This window comes from Perognathus longimembris, chromosome 15, assembly GCF_023159225.1.
Source record: "Perognathus longimembris pacificus isolate PPM17 chromosome 15, ASM2315922v1, whole genome shotgun sequence".
Lineage (NCBI taxonomy): Eukaryota > Metazoa > Chordata > Mammalia > Rodentia > Heteromyidae > Perognathus > Perognathus longimembris.
The window spans coordinates 57,021,077-57,036,681 of NC_063175.1; positions in this window are offsets into that span (position 1 = coordinate 57,021,077).

A 15,605-nucleotide genomic window follows, 5' to 3' on the forward strand; every position below is an offset into this window, starting at 1 on the left:
CGAACAGCACGCGTCAATATTTCTGGGTAAAATCGAAGACACATGCCGACTGGTAACGTTGCCAGTCATTCCAAAATAGAGAGCACTAAGAATTTTGCAATGGGTCGAGGCCACCTCTACCTACAACCCTGGGGCACGTCCTGTTATCTGTTATCTCTTGTGCCGAAATCAGTTCTTGTGCAGCCTTGTCTTTGGGCCCACAGGCTGGCAACTGATCCACAGTGGACTTCACCAGTTTCTTTGAATTCCTGTCCTTCTATCCTCTCTTCTGTAAAATGGAATTAGTAGTGGATGTATTCATCTTTTGTTGTAAGGAGCTTATTTTATAATAATAATAATAACATTACTGTAGTTGTATGTATGTGTGTCCATGGGCATGTGTGTGTGTGTTGGTACCAGGGCTTGCACTCAGGGCCTGGGCACTATCCTTTAGCTCTTTGACTCTAGCATTGGGGCCACAGCCCCACTTCTGGGTGTTTTGGTGGTTAATTGGAGCTCGAGTCTCCTAGACGGCTACGAGCGGCTAGGGCTGGCTTCAAGCCCTGATCCTCAGATCTCAGCCTCCTGAGCGGCTGGGATGATAGGCGTGAGCCGCTACTTTTGTGACATTGTATGACGTTTGTGGATTGTACACTACGCCGTGGGCACACGGGTCCCGGAGGGCTGTGCCGAGAGTTGTCGTGTCCCGTCACCTCCTGAAGGGACCAGGGACAGGCGCCTAACCGCTGCGCGGAGGGCGGGGTGACTGGGTTCTGGGCGCCTGGGTGCGGTGCTTAGCGTGAAGTCCCCCCTGTCCCCCCTCGGGCCTGGGCGCTGGCCGTCTCGGGAGGAGCCCGGCGTGCCTGCCGCTGCTTCCGGCTTTGGCTCTCGGCTGTCGATGCGGGCGAGCGGGGGCACCGGGCGGGCCCCTGACAGATGGTGACGGCGCCGGCCGTGGCTGGGAGCTGTCGGTCACCGGTCGCGTGGGGCCCCTCCACACTGCCCACGTGGGCTCCCTCCCGCCCGTGTCCGCACGGGGCCTCGACTGGAGATAAGGTCAGGGCAGGGATAACTCAGTGACGATGAGGTCATCGGAGCGGCCGCCTGTGCGGGGACTCCAGCCTTTTGAGGGCGGAACCGTGACACGGGCACCCCCCCCCCCCAGGAAAACAGTGTCTGCGGATGTGGGCAGAGACGGACGGCAGCCCCGCCGAGCCCCGAGACGCCCGCCTTGACCTTGACTGCTGCCCTCCGGAGCTGCGACACGCGTCGTTTCCGCCCTTCACCCGCGCGTGACACGGTGGCCGAGCACGCGCGCGGGGCTGGTTCACGGGGTGGGGGGGGGGCACCCCGCGACCCTTCCGCGTGGCGCTTGTGTGCTCTTCCCTTACACGGCGTGGCTAACGCGGATTCACCGTCCCCAGGGCGGTTCAGCGCCACAGTCGGCTTCCCGGAGCCGCGGCTCGGCCTCCCCTCGTCCAGGGGCCAGCTGCTCCCTCCCTCAGCCGCACCTCGGGGCTCCTGACGACGGCAGGGGAGCCCCTCAGTCCTCACTGCGGTGTGGGGAGCCCCCCCGGGGGTGGGGCTCAGGCCCGGGTCCCCCTCCGCCCGGAGGGAGGCAATGAAGACGCCCTGCCCCGAGGGCGAGCCCGGGTTCAGCTTCGGGACGCAGCACTGGGAAGGACGGAGAGACCTGTGTCCTTAGAGAAGCTGTTGTGCGACTACGGGTGGCCGTGGACGCCGGACACCCCTGACGAAGCGTGGGTACGCGTGGGCATGCGTGCGCGTCAGCGCTGATGTCGACGTGCGCGTGCCGTGACTCAGCCATGGACGCTCAGAACACCGAACGTCTCTTGACGACTCTTCCCAAGGCTGTGACCCTGTGTGGAGTCACACCATGGAAAAGAGGGGTTTGGGGGGGGGACTCTCGTGGCTCCCTCTTCCTCCCCGTGGCTGTTCCTGATCCGCCCGAGCCCCTTGCCTCTCATTCAGGAGACCTTGCGTACAGACCGCAGGCCGAACCTCCACTTCCAGGGGGACTCAGCAAGTCTAGCACCCTGTGAGGCTGTACAGGAAGTGGGTAGTGACATTGGGTTGTGCTGTGTCCCCCTATGTGTGTCCCTTTTACCCACTTGTGACACAGTCTCGGCCAAGAGAGCCCAACACCCGTTCCCTGTGTAATGGTTTCTCATACACACCAATGGCTCATTTCCCGTCATCTGTCTATTTGCTAACCACAACTCATAATCCAACGTCCATCTCGGGCTAGGCTACCACGCAGACCCTTGAGGGGCTCATAGGCCCATGGAGAGCCGACAAAAGCACCGCCAAAGCAGTGTCCCGACTGCGCTGCATGGGAGAAAATCCATTATTTAATTGAGGTTAAGTCGAGCTTGGAGGTTCGAGAAGGGATCTATAGCTGGTCGATGTCTTTGTGGGAAATCAAACGCAGTAACTCCCCTATTGACATCTTGACCTTTCGTCTCCCTGCTGGATCCCTTTCTGCCTTGCTCAGGTTCATCCTCTCCCCTCAGCCTTGTTCCTGGGGCTCCCACGTCCATTCACCCCCCCCCCCCCCCGCCCCTGGCTGGATGACCTCAGCCTCCGCCAGCGAGGCTCAGGGCCTTCTGCTGCTTCTTCCTGCCCTCCTCATCCTCCACAGGGCTGGCAGGAGAATCTTCCAAGCACGGTGCTCTCCTCAAGCTACTCCTCTGCCCCTGAGCCCACCGCAGCCCTGCCTGGCTTTCTCTAGCCCACCTCCACGCAAACCTTCCTTTTCCTGGCCCCAAAGACCTGTCCTCCGTAGCTTTCTGGATGCTCTGCATCTGGGAGGCCTCAGCCTGGATCCCTTCACCCTCCTTTCCAGGCTGCAGCCCGCTTCTCGCAGAGGCTCCAGGCTCAGCAAGCCCGCCCGGACCCAGCCCAGGACATACACCCCGAGATGTTCAGACCTGTAACGTGGTGCAACCCCAACACCCCGAGACTCTCAGACCTGCACTGTGATGCAATTCCAATACCCCGAGACACTCAGACCTGTAACGTGGTACAACTCCAACACCCCGAGACTCTCAGACCTGCACTGTGGTACAACCCTAACACCCCGAGACTCTCAGACCTGCACCGTGGTACAACTCCAACACCCCGAGACTCTCAGACCTGCACTGTGGTGCAATTCCAACACCCTGAGACTCTCAGACCTGCACCGTAGTACAACTCCAACACCCCAAGACTCTCAGACCTGCACTGTGGTGCGGTTCCAACTTGAGGTGCCCAGTTTTTTCCCTTCCCATTCAGTTAACCACAGAACTGCTACCTGGGACTTGGGACTGCAGTCTACCAGACTTCAAATTTCATTTCTGGCAGTAACTTCCGAAGTGACCTTGGACACCTTACTTTGCCTTTCTGAGCCTCCGATTCCCGTCCATACTACAGGCATGCTAATACTGCCAATGATTCTTCCCTCTCAGGTTGTTCCTGGGGAGATGAGATCATGTGGGGTGTGGATAGTGCCTGACAACACCTAAAAATAAACCCAGCATTTTTGTTTGTATTTCATTTGTTGTAGGCACACAGTCTACACTGATTAGAAGTCCCCAGTATGATAGGCTAGAACTCAACACTCAGTTTTCCAAGATACTTTGGAGTCTTGCTTAAATGTCTGTCTCCTTCCTTCCTTCCTTCCTTCCTTCCTTCCTTCCTTCCTTCCTTCCTTCCTTCCTTCCTTCCTTCCTTCCTTCCTTCCTTCCTCCCTCCCTCCCTCCCTCCCTTCCCTTCCCTTCTCCTCCCTCCCTCCCTCCCTCCCTCCCTCCCTCCCTCCCTCCCTCCCTCCCTCCCCCGCTCTTGTTCCTTTTCTCCCTTCCTTACGTTGGTCTCGTGCGTGCTGGACGAGGCCGCGCCGTGGGCCTCCGCCCGTGCCCCCTCTGCTGCTGAGGGCAGGCCTCCGGGAAGGCCGGGACCGCGTGCGGGGAGCGGGCCCCGCTGTCTCCTGACCGCCGCCACGCGGCTGCGTGGAGGAAGGATTGTTAGGTGTCCTGGCCGAGCCACGGCTCTGTGGCCTCAGTGGTCTCATCCCGAGAGGCGCACGCCGCCCCGTGGGGGTGTCGAGGCTCCGGGGCCCCGGCAGGAGCGAAGCAGCAGCCCGGTGGCTGTGTCGTGGGGTGAGCTGTGGACAGCGGAAGGGGTCCCCTGGGAGACGCTCTGCTCTGCCCCCCCGCCCCCGGCCCTGTGACTCAGGACTCGTGGACACCCGGCACTTTCACGAAGGACTGGCTGCACCCGGTCCCTCGCACAGTAAGCACCACGGTCGTACGGAGCTCAGCCCGTGTTCACGTTCACCCCAAAGACTGACGCGAACAGCCCGATCTGGGGTATCGCCGAGCCCAATCGGCCCCCCTCTCTCTAAGGCAGGACCTCACTCGCCCTCCAGAATCGGCGCATGGCCTTGGCAGAGCACAGCTGCCATCGGTGGAGGTATTTTGTTACATCCGTTACTTTACTTACGGTTAGACATTTATTTGCAAAAGCAGATCCTGCTTTAAACAATTGCTGTGTCTTGCCACATTAAACCCCACGACAGGCTGGGGGGAAGCGCGGGCAGTGAGCTGTGCCTTGGGGAAGCCTCGCTCTCCTTCAGGTTGCGAGCCGCAGGCCGCGGGCAGCAAGGGCGGCCCCTGTCCCGGGTCGGGGCTTTGCAAGCAGCGACTCCCAGCGAAGCTACTCTCGGCGAAACCAGAGCCCGAGTGACGGCCGAGGCACGGCGGGCCGGCAGGAGCTCCGTCACCACGCACGCAGCCCCGGCCGGTCCCTCGCACCCAACCCCGTCGGCTCAGTTCCCGTCCACGCTGGCCTGGGCTGTCTGGGGAGGCCGGGCCACCTACCAATGGCCTGATGCCACTCCCTCCGGTACCACCCTCTCCACTGGCTTCATAGACACACAACTGATGTCTAAGGTCAGCTTTTGAGAAGAAAAAGGCAATGCACACCGACTGCAAGTGTCAGTGAGAGTTCTCCAGAGAGACAGAACCGGTAACACCACACACATGCGCGCGCGCACACACACACACACACACACACACACACAGCCGACTTGTGAAGCTGCGAACAAGAGGACTGTGATTTGAGGCCAGACTACTCAGGAAAGTGTGTAACAGGGCGTACTGGCGTATGTCTATAATCTCCATTTCAGACCTGCCCCGGGCGGAAGAGTCCGTGAGACTTTGTCACACCACATTAAGCCGGATGTGGTTGTATGTCCCTGTCATTCCTGATCTACCAGGAAGCCTACAATAGGCAGACTAGGGTCCAGGCAGAAAGCAAGAGTAATCGGCACAAAGTAGGGTTGGGGCAGAGCTCAGTGCTAGAGTACTGACGGCACAACTACGCAGCCTCGAACTCAAATCCCAGTTCCAAACAAAACGTTGTGCCTGAGATTAGAGTTGGGTCCTGGTAGGGAGTAAACGTCCATTCACCTACTCCACTGATAGAGAGGACAAAGCTCAGGGTGCTCTTCGGAGGGGTGAAGCCAGGGAACCGTGCTCCCTACGTCCCTTCAGAACGCCCGGACTATGTGTGCCTAGACTGGTAGCTCCGTGAGGAGGAGGAACAAAAAGAAAACCTCTAAACGGCCAGAGGTTTGGGCCTGTTCCACGCCTGCCCGGTTCATTCCCCACAGCCTGAGTCAGGGCCTGATACCTCTAGGCACCATTTTCACCACGGGAAAAGCTTTGGCCCGGACGGGGAGTTTTAGGAAGGCCACACAGCACGCGTTCTGGGGCCCGTGGAGGAGACGCGGCCCAGCAGACACGTCGAGCTACCCCGGCCCCACCTGCCTCCCTGGCACAGAGCGCACCCCACAAACCACGCCGGCCGTCCCAAAGACCGCAGTGGCTCAAGGAACGGACCGTGGTCGGCTCGGTTGATTGAAACATTATAAAAACCTATTTTTTTTCCCTAAAAATTAAACACTTTAAAGACATTGTGGAAAACCGGGCTACCTAAATAATAATACTGTTCCGAGAATCGCCTAGCCTGCATTCGATTGCAACTCTCACGGAGGGTCAGGAGGTGAGAACTTTCCAGATAGTGACTAAAACAACACCGTAGTGGTGCTCAGGACTCCTGTCCTCAGTTTCAGTTTTTGGATTGAAAGAGATAGTTCTAGTTTTAGAAGAAAACCTGACCTAATACTTCCCTAGTGCGTACGTGGCTCATTCCAGTCCTTAGTTGAGCCAGGAGGGGAACCTGGAAGGCGTGGACGGCCTGCCCCTGCACCTGGGTTCCTTTCCGTTGCGATCACACCAGCCGTGAACGTGGTATCGGCACCCCCACCACGGCGCTGAAATCCACACTCCTCTTCCCAGTGCAAAACCTAGCCTCGAGCTGGGAGCCAGCGGTACACACCCGTAATACTTAAACTCGGGGTGGTGAGATCCGAGGATCTCATAGGTTCATAGCCAGCCTGGGCCGACACATCCAAGGCACTACTCTCCCCAGCTCACCAGAAGCGGAGGAGTGGCCCAAGTGGTAGAGCACCAGTTTTGAGGGGAAAAAGCTAAGCAAGAATGTGAGGGCCTGAGTTTAAGCCAGATTCAAACCTGCACGGGCTTAGATTGTGTGTGTGTGTGTGTGTGTGTGTGTGTGTGTGTTGGCTCTCTGTCTGCGTTCTGTACGTGTGCCCGAGCTTGAGTGTGCATATGACCCCGGAGGCAGGCTGTCCTGTGTGCTCATGCACAGGTGTGTACCTGTGCACGTGTACGTGTGCATTACTACTGACTGACTCAAGCTGCTGTTGTGAGACAACATAGGAAAGCGCAGTAGAGACGAGTTAGACTTGGAGATGTGCACTGCTTATAAACGCAGAGCTGGAGACAATTGGAGGGAGCGGAGAGGGAGAGGCCGGAGAAAGGAAGTCCTGGTGATTGTGGGGAGGGACTGAGGGTTGTTGTTTTTTTTTTCCTTGAGAAAGTGAATAATGTCATCGTTGATTTAATTAGCAAATTCTAGATGTGCTGACAAAGGAGATTTTCTTGGGAGATGCACTGGGTTGTGTCGATGCTCTAAATGAATAGGCAGAGCTGGGTTCTTGGTAATAACAGATGAACAACACAACTCGCCAAACCTCAAACAGTGCATAAATCAATTTGCTGGGAATTAAACACTCGCTTCAAAATTAGGGGTTACTTGACAGGGTCTCTGTGATTAGGTTGTCAGGGACCTGTATTTCTAGCTGGGATTTATCCTCCAGTGATATGCCAGTATCTCAGGGTTGCAGGCCTGTGTCGCAGTTCTGTAGACCCAGGCCAGGGAGAAGGGGAGCGGTCTGCCTTCCTGGGAGGGAAGATGAGAGTCTTCTAGAGGACACGTGGGTGGGGGAGCCCCAGGGATCAAAGGGGAAGTGCTCTGGCTTTCCCCGAATCATCACGACGCCTCTGGTGTTAGCGGCGGGACTGTGAAGGAGGCAGTGTGTCTCAGAGCCCTTCGGAGATTGCATGACCCCTTTGATAGCATAAAGAGCTTAACAATTTGCTAAATGAGATGCCTAAAAGTGTACAATTGCCCTGAGAAATTAATGAGAAGCAGCAAGAGACCCGGGGTCAGTCAGCTCCGAGCCTGGAGTCTAACGTGTGCTTAGCGGGTAGTGCGTTGGACCTTCCCGCTCAGCGTCGGGACCTCACCCCACCACCCCCGCCCCCCAGCCCAGGGGCACCAGAGGGCCTCGTGCTCCGGGCAGGCGGAAGTGGCCCGCCTTGGAAATGATCCTGGGAAGGAGCTGGGAGAGGCTAGGCTCCCCGGTTAGTTGCCGTTCTAATGATCTCAAGTAACAGCTCCAGAATCCTGTTCCGCAGCCTGGGTGGGTCATCGTTTATACGCAATAGTAAGTGGCCCAGAACTGCTTGCTTGACTTGAATAGATGCAAAGAGATAAACAAAAGCAATCCATGTGCCCGCCCCGTCCCCAGACACACCGCCCTCAACGCCCGCCCGCTTCCCATTTGTGCATCTCGGTCCAGGGACCATCTGCACCTTTTTCCTGAAGTGCTGACAGCAGATGCATCGCAAATACAGCGGGTTGCTACACGCTTGTGGCGACGGTCCTTGGGCTAACGCTGAGCTTGCACCGCCGGCGAAGACTTTGCCATTGTCTGTGTGTGAACACTGAGCCCTCCGTGGGCTTTTAGAGAAAACTGTACTGTCTGCTCTCGTCCAGCCTGAGTTCATCAGGACTTGAATCCTTTTCTACAGAGAAGTAAAACCTACTTGCGGGCCGTGATTGCCTGCTGGAGAAGGGAATGTTTGGGTCTTCTCGCGTCTCGGAAGTTGCCGCTGCGGCTAAGGGTTCTGAAGCGCCGCGTTGAGAACCCGGTCCTGTCAAAGCTCTGAGTGGGAGCTTCTCTCTACCACGTCGAATCCCTGCCTTCTTCCTCTGTGTAGTTTCCTTCTGGATCACCAGTTGTCGTGTTCTCGAAGACCCCTGGAGCCAATCTGGAACATTCCCTGGGCCACAGAGGGAAATGATGCAGGTAGCAGTAAATAAAGACGGGAACTTTGCTTTCCACTTGTTGTCTGTGATCACGGCAGGATCACAAAAGGCATTCTGGGAATTTTTTTTGCGCGGTGACATCGAGAGTGTTCCCCGGCTGGTCTCCTGGTGCTCAGGAGGATGTGCCGCTCTGGAGAAGGCCTCGGAGGCAGAGAGACTGTGCATGGGAGAGTCTCTCCTCCATGACACAAATGACCGGGAAACAAAAATGTCTCGGAATGAAGCCATCCTCCCAGCAAAGACAAAGATGGCACAAAATCAATCGATTCTTAGGACAACCTTCAGATTATAATGAGGACAAGAAAAACAGTCTGAAATGTATCAATTCTTTGTGACAACCCTGAGAGGCAAGATGGTACGAAAGTGGTTACTCTCTTGACAGCGAACTCAGACCGGAAAACAGCCTGTGTTTATCCCGCGTGTGTTCATTCTCAGCTGAAATGAGAGTGGGAAAGGTCACGGGATTAACCCATTCCTGTCAAATAAAGATCTTTGGAGGGCAGCTACACATCCTTTAAAAACGGCCCCACCAAGGTGGGCTCGCTAGGGGTTCATTTCAGACGATTTGAACTACGGGGAGAGAGTCCTTTCGATCTGACGTTTCCGCTGGTGGTTGTGCTTGGCGATGTTATGTGAGGATTAATCTGTGCTGATCTTTCAGAGTAGGCAGTGGGGTAGCTATTCTAGATCCGTTACGTTTGATGATCACAGGTCTAGATCAGTTGTATTTGACGATCACCAAGTGCTCCGTTAGCCTGGACTTACTGAAGGATGGCTCGTGAGATTAGAAGCACTGCGCTTGCGATATGAACTCTAGTTCTAGACACACCGCGAGGGTGACAGGTGACCAGAGCCATCGAGAACAGAAGTAACTTTCCAAGCCCGCTTGAGGCAAGTACCGCTGCCCCCGTCTGAGAACTGTAGACTTTGAGGACTGTATTATGGGGCTAACATGGATTCTTTCACGTGTTCTGTCCGTGCTGGGGTGACCTCAGCTGTTCTCTAGTCACGGGTGGAGGGCGAAGGATCATCAGCCTGATGCACTTTCTCTATGGCATTGGAATCACTGGGCCACGGAGGAATCATTCAGACAGGAGAGCCAGCGGGTCTGAAAGTCGGGCTAAGAACAATAGGAACGGGTCATGGCATCCTTGTATGTGCTGAAGTTTGGGATTCACTCATCCACTGGGTGCAGAGGTGCTGGATTTGTGGTCCCCCGCGGCAGGCGTGACCCGCTAGTCCTGTCCTGCTTACCCACTGTGCCCCGTCCTCGGTGTGGTTGACCAGGAGGCAGTGGAAGGCCAGGCTCTGATGACATGGAGCCCCCTCGCTCTTCCTGGGTTGGTAGAATCACTGAGGAGTGGCGGGTGACTGGGAGGGAGGCTGGCTTGGCTCGGGTGCGGCTCTGGGGATGAGGACGAGCGGGAGGCGTTGCCCGCCGGGTGCTGTTTCGACTGGGATGTGACCTGGTCCAGTCCTCCTGCCTGTTCTCTGTTCCCGTGGGTTTGGCATGTCTGCAGTGACAGGGGAGGTCCTAGTTTCTGTTTGCTGAGAATAGTTCAGGTTCTAAATCACTACATTCCTTAAGCAGTTTTCTGCTAACCTGAGTTATGGTGTTTTCGAGTAGACTGTTCTGTTTTCCCTCATTTCTCTTCCTGGCATTTTTTTCCCCCAGAGCTCTTGGTTGGTTTGGCGAAGCGTCTGAGTCCAGTCTCCCTACCCCTTGTCCTGTTTAGGGATGAGTTGGTGTTGTGAAGGCTACATTCAGGACCACTGCTGTGTCCCCAGGCCCTCCGTCTGCCGTTCCTCTCCGGTGTCACTGGCCTCAATGCTCTGAATATTTTCAGTCAAGTTGGAGGTCAGACCGCTGCTGGAGGAGCTACTAGAAGGCGAAGGGCTCTGTATAGAGTTGCTTTGTGGTTACTGTGAATTTTGTCATACGACAAGTTTGGACCAGTCTGTGTTTTATTTGAACAATTTTACGTGGCCCAGGAGCCAGGAAATTGGCTGTGAGGTTGGGGATTTTCAGGTCAGTGTCCTCAGAGGCGCAGAGCGGGAAGGGAGTCGAAGGCACTGGAGAAGGCCGTTTTCAAATAGGTGGTGTCAATTCGGGATCTGACAAAGTCACAGGCTCATCGTTTGGCTCAGTCGGGAGAACGAGTGGTAGGGTAAGGGCAGGGTTGTTTTCTGGCCGGTCAGGGTTGGGAGAGAGAGGGAATGATTAGGGGAATATCCAAGGGGGGAGAGAGAGAGAGAGAGAGAGAGAGAGAGAGAGAGAGAGAGAGAGAGAGAGGGAGAGAGAGAGTGTGTAAGAGAGGGGGTAGGGAGAGAAAGAGGAAGGGAGGGAGTGGCAGACAGACAGACAAATATCGCCATACAGGGAGGCAATGAGGAGATAACGCAGCCACTCGAGTGCCCTCTTTTCAGTCTGAGTTGTCTCGGGGGTCTCTCAGCCTCGGTTTCAGAAGAGCAGCTTTCTCTCAGCCCCTCTTATCACCCTCCCCTGGGTCCTCCCCGCGCGCTCCTTAGGTCAGAAGCGTCCTGTCATTTATTTCCGCAGCACGCCGCTGTGATGGCTAGGGTCTTCGTGACGCTCGGATGTAAACGTTGGTGCCCGTGAGCACGAGGGAGGGGAGGGTGCGCTCGGGTCCTGCTGCCAAGTCCCGAGATTCTGTGGGGACCCTCCCTCCGCCACTGTCTCGCGGGTGGTGCTCAAGAAGGTCTCGGCTGAAGCGGAGTGCCACGGCCGACGCAATCTCCCTGCTACGCAGCAGGGATGCACCTAGGGGATGTGCAGTGACTCCAGGTTTAAAGGACTTCCAGTTTGTTCCGCTCAGAATTTGTTTGTAAACTATGAAATAAAGATGTGAGCAGTACTTTTCCTGTGGCTGCGTGTCTGTTTCTTCTTTGTTTATGTGTTTAGGGGGTCGTCTACACAGAATCATCATCATCACACACACACACACACACACACACACACACACACACACACTTTGTGCTTTAAGTTGGTCAAACAAGTTGCCCATTTGAAAACCTCTGGCCAGTGAGGGACGGCCCGCGCACTTATTGGCGTGTTTGTCTGCGGGCACGCTGTTAGAAACAGGCTAGGAAAGGTATCTAGGATGAGATGATGAGATCGCACGTTCAGCTTTAGATCTGAACACAACCCGGGCTGTGGGGAGGGAAGGTCCTATGTCATTTGCATGTTGACGACTCCTTCATTATCGTATCTGTTTAAGAGATTTCCAGTCCAGGAGAAGCATCAGTCTGGAGAACAACCAGAAAATGGCCCAGGGTTTTCCCTGTAATGAGGTGTTGCTATCTTGGAAACTGCCTGGCATGTAGCAGGTTGTCATGTCTGCATCCCGTGTGCTCTGCGGAGGTGACATGCTGTCAAGATGGCCTTAGCTAAAGCTCGGTTGCACGTTGGGCGTAATCCCTCGTACGCTGGTGGCGCTCCACAAACCCGGCAAGGAATCTCTGGCTCCGCGCAGTCCGCTGTTGGGTCTGAATGGATGGAAGCTATGTGTGTTTTGGGTGTGTTTGAATGATTCTCTTGACCACTTAATGAGTTCGGTCAGAGGAGAACTTGTATCCCACCCCTCCTGGGCTGAGTGCTTTGAACATAGTAGCTTCTGCATAAATGGTTAATTAATTGATCCATTCATGTATGAAAGGACAAATGTCCTCACTCCCGTCCTTTCCAGATTTGAAGAGGAGGGAAAGGCTGGATTTTTTGTTTCCTCTCTGCCTAGCATTTCTCTTCCTATAGTTTCAGGGTGAATTCCATTCCTTTGCTTGCTCATGCAAAGTTTTCTGCTGTCCAGGTGGGCTGCATTAGGTCAAGACAAAGAAGGAAAAAGGGAGAGAAGGAGGAGGCGCAGGAGGGAGAGGACAGGGACGTTGGAGGGGAGGGGGAGGGAGAGACAAAGAACACGGCTGTCTTTCTGTGGTTCACAGATGATCTGAACCAACCTCAGCAGGACTGCGGAAAGGCCCAAGGCCGGAAGGGAAGAGGACGTGGGATTATTTGCAGCGATGACAATTGTGAAGCCTGCCAGTATGGCTGCTTTGGGTAGATCTCCTGGCATCTTTCTGAAGGGATCAGGCAGGGATCTTTCTAATAGGCTCAGAACAATTGGTGCCTTACTTTTTTTAAATTAAAGAATAGAATTCTAGCATTTGATCAATTCTAGCCGCGCAAACGAGAGATGAAGATCCCAACGTGAAATTTTAGAGGGCCACCCTTTGAGAAACACTACGGCAAAAGTTTCCAGAACTCATCTAGTCACCAACTGAACGTGCCACCACGGAAGGAATGCTAAGTTGGGTCCTTCGCTTGGTGACAAATGTCACTCTTCAGCATACGTAGCCCACGTCGCATTTACCCAGGTGAAGCACAAGAAAGACGGGCCACGTAAGAAACGGGCTGCACATTCCTCTCTTAGCAAAGCTGACATACCCAGGGAAGGCGAACCTGCCTCGGAAGGGCGTTGCTGCTTAACCTCGGTGTGGCGTGGTCCCCGGAAGGCGGGGCTGGCTCACAAGGACCCTGGAGGAGACGGGGACAGTCTGAGTGGGGACGGGAGGCCAGGCAATCTCCAAGGCCTCCCTCTTCTCCATTGCACAGCTGACAGGCCGTGCTGGAGACATGTTTACTCCCCGACCAGCCGCTCTCTCCCCGGCGAATGCGAAGACAGCCGTGTGACGTTCCGCCTTTGCGCGGCTCTGCGCTTGCTTGGAGCAGCTCCAGCCCTCTGGGCAGGGGGAAGGATCTGTCCCGGCCTCCACCTCCGTGGTCAGAGCAGGATTTGTGCGTCCCGGTCCTAACTCCAGGGCGCGCGGCACACTCGAGTCGTTCGGATCGTCCGACTCCCGCCTCGCGTCTGTGGAGCGATACGCAGGGGCGACTCTCTCTCCGGATTTCAGCGACGCCGACCCTCTCGTCATCGGAGTGGCCGTCGGTGGCTAAGCCTCGCGGCTGTGCTTCTGAGACGCCGTTTCAGAAGGAGACGTTCTAGGAGCTGCGCTGGGGGAAGGCGTCGGGGCTGAGGAGCCGTCCGTCGGGCGGCCGTCTGGCCGGGCCTGCGCGTGGGGCGGCCCGGGTGGGGGGCCCGGGTGGGGGGCCCGGGTGGGGGGCCCGAGGTGGCAGTGGAGCCCAGGAGGCAGGTCGGGAGGAGCAGCTCCTGTCCTCAGGCGGGGGACGGCGTGTGCGCCCGGGGGGAAAGGCCTCGTGGGGACGGCCGCTCCGCGGGGCTGCTCGAGGCTTGCTGACCTCCCGGTGGGGGTCGAGTCCTCCTCGCCCCCGGGCGCCCCGGGAAGTCACCAGACGGCCCTGACGGCTTTCTGGGAAGTCAGGGGGTTAAGGGAGTGAACTGGAACGTTCCTCCAGTTCTGGGTTTCGACTCCAGTCCAGATCCGTGGCCGTTGGGGCCCCTCCTAGGTGGTAGAAGGATCCTGCTGGCTCTGGGGGGACAGGCTCCGGGCCCTGGTGTCTGCCTTGCCAGCCGTGAGGGGGGCCGTGACCCCCCACTCTGGTGGGGGGAGAGCCCCCCCCCCACCGCTCACCTTGACCGCACCGGGCCTCCGGGGCCGTGGGAGCTCAGTCTGTTGGCGTCGCGTCTGGTCTCCAACCTCTGGGCACGGGCTGCAGCGGCCACGTCTCTGCCTGCCTCCCGCCCCCCCGCCCCACTGCCCCCCGCCCCCCTCCCCCCCATGCTGTGCGGGCATGGAGCCCAGCTGGGAGGCGCCGGACTGCACTGCGTGTGCGTGACGGCACAAAGCCTCCCGTGCTGCTACTCGGCGTCACGTTACACGTTACACGTTGTTACACGTTACACGCACCTGCGCCTCGCACTGGTGGGGCACAGCCAGGGAGGCTGAACACGAGTCGAGAGACAAAGTAGATGACACTGTCTTTCACATTGGACATGCATCATTAATTCCACACACACACACACACACACACACACACACCCCTTTTAGAATCTGCCCTTCCGTAGGCACGCACCGCGCGTGCGATCAGAGGGCGGGGCCCGCGGGCCGGGGCCGGGGGGGGGGGGTGTACTTACCGTGGAGCTCGCTCCCGGGACCCCCACGTGGCCCTGGCCCTGCACCCCGGGCGTCAGGCTGCGCGCTCCCCTGACACACACAGCCTCGTGGCTGTGCCAGCGAACGCGGTGGCTTCGCGATGGCGGCCGTGTCACCGGGGATCGGGGCGAGAGAACCGAGCTCGTGCTCCATTTTGACCCAAGGAGGGCTCCTTCCCAGATTTCCGGCTCGTGCGCTAATTAGCGCTGTCTCCTGCCCTCAGTGTCAATTCCGAAAGTCACCAGTTCAAACGGGGCACCCGGGAACTTGGCAACGTAAATCCAAAGGAAATCCAAACAGATTTCAAATTAATCAGCTTACGAATCCAATTTGCTAGCTATAATAAGACTCTATATTTACATGACACTTTTTTTCTATTATCGTTCCTACAGCTAATAATGCTGGGATAAATATTGATTAAATATCACTCAGCATACAACAGCGGCATGGTTACTACCCTCAAGATGGAAATATTCTGACTTGCGATCTCATTAATTCTCAGAGCATTTCTTTAGAAGGCCAATATGTGTGTTTGGGGTTGTGCCTGCTCTGTGTACTGGTCCCAAAGCCATCTTTCCCGGGACTGGCTTCCTGCATGCTAGGGCTTGTATGTGCTGTGCCTTCTGCTCCCAGAGGCTCAGGGTCTTTAGCTGGCGGTCCTATTAAGAGGTGATCACACCACAGGGGCTCTGTCTTCACCAATGTCGTATGAATCTGCAATAGAATGGCAGTCGCGGGAGCTAAGGCAGAGCACGAAGTAGAGAGTGGGTGGGAGGAAGCAGGTGGGGGGGGGGGTAAGTAGGGCACAGGTGAGCTCTGGAAAGATCCTCTAGCTCCCGGCCCCTTACCGCCTCTCTGCCTGTAGGTCGCGGGGAGATGAACAGCTTTGCCCCACGCTCTGTCCGTGATGCTCAGGCCCCGTCAGGGCGGAGAAACCACAGAACCAGCTGACTACGGACTGAAACCTCTGAAGCCACGAGTCCAAACAATTCCTTCCT